Raw genomic sequence first — 1468 nt, 5'->3', positions numbered from 1 at the left:
CAGCCGCTGGTGACGGACGACCCGACCCAGGTACACCACCCCCAGGAGGTGATCCTGGTGCAGACGCGCGAGGAGGTGGTGAGCGGCGACGCCTCGGACGGGCTGCGCGCCCAGGACGGCTTCGAGGACCAGATCCTCCTCCTGGTGCCCGCGCCGGCCGGCGGCGACGACGACTACATCGAGCAGACCCTGTTCACCATGGCGGCCGCCGGCAAGAAGAGTTACCCGGCGGCGGGGCCGGCGCGGCGGGCGGCGGCGGCAGAGGTGCCGACCCGGGCACCAAGAAATGGGAGCAGAAGCAGGTGCAGATCAAGACCCCGGAGGGCGAGTCGTCCGTCACTATGTGGTCCTCAGGTGGAAAAAGAGATACTGACACGAGACGGTGGTTGAGGATCGGATCACTGGAGAAAACGCGCCTCCTGAGCATTCAGAATACAGGACGGGCAGGAAGCTCCCTCCGGAGGGTGCCGGGCGCTGACCGCTCGGACCCTGGCCACGCGGGGTTGGCGAGTGCACGGTGGAAGGCTGCGGAGACGCCTCCACCGGGCTTCAACTCCCGCTCGCTTGTGCGCATCCACACCGCAGACGGGCCTGGGCCTCGACGGTTGTGATCAGAAGTGCGCTCAGTCAGCGAGCCTGACATCTCACATCTTAACTCAGCCAGTGAGAAGAGCGGAGACCTTCCCGCGGTGGAGGCGCCTTCGGGAGCGACTGGGAAGCCGCACTTCTCCTCTGCATACTATTTCCAGGAAGAACTTTAAAAATGAACCCTACACACCCAAGGGGCATGCTTTGAGGAAGTAGTAAAAATTAAAGAAACTTTCATAAGATGACATTGCTAAGATGCTCTATCTTGCTCTGTAATCTCGTTTCAAAAACGCGGTGTTTTTGTAAAGTGGTCCCAGCGGGAGGACAGTTCGTGAACTTCGCATCAAAAGACAATTCTTTATACAACAGTGCTAAAAATGGGACTTCTTTTCACATTCTTATAACTATGAAGCTCACCTGTTGCTTACAATTTTTTTAATTTTGTATTTTCCAAGTGTGCGTATTGTACACTTTTGGGGGATAGGCTTAGTAATGCTACGTGTGATTTTTCTGGAGGTTGATAACTTTGCTTGCGGTAGATTTTCTTTAAAAGAATGGGCAGTTACATGCAAACTTCAAAAGTATTTTTCCTGTACAAAAGAAAAAGTTATATAGGTTTTTGTTTGCTATCTTAATTTGGGTTGTATTCTTTGATGTTAACACATTTTGTATAATTGTATCATATAGCTGTATTGAATCATGTAGTATCAAATATTAGATGTGTTTTAATAGTGTTAATCAATTTAAACCCATTTTAGTCACCTTTTTTTCCAAAAAAAAAAAATACTGCCAGATGCTGATGTTCAGTGTAATTTCTTTGCCTGTTCAGTTACAGAAAGTGGTGCTCAGTTGTAGAATGTATTGTACCTTTTACCCCCTG

General features: G+C 50.3%; 1 pseudogene; it reads left to right on the top strand.

Annotated features, from left to right (window-relative positions):
• Positions 1-611, top strand: part of LOC150062668 (transcriptional repressor protein YY1 pseudogene) — a 6715-nt pseudogene extending 6104 nt beyond the window's left edge.
• The last annotated feature ends 857 nt before the right edge of the window (positions 612-1468 follow it).

The sequence above is a fragment of the Megascapheus bottae genome, chromosome 6 (genome assembly GCF_031878675.1).
Source record: "Megascapheus bottae isolate mThoBot1 chromosome 6, mThoBot2.hap1, whole genome shotgun sequence".
Taxonomy (NCBI): domain Eukaryota; kingdom Metazoa; phylum Chordata; class Mammalia; order Rodentia; family Geomyidae; genus Megascapheus; species Megascapheus bottae.
The sequence above is the reverse complement of the archived record's forward strand: the minus strand, read 5'-3'. Positions and strand labels throughout refer to the sequence as shown.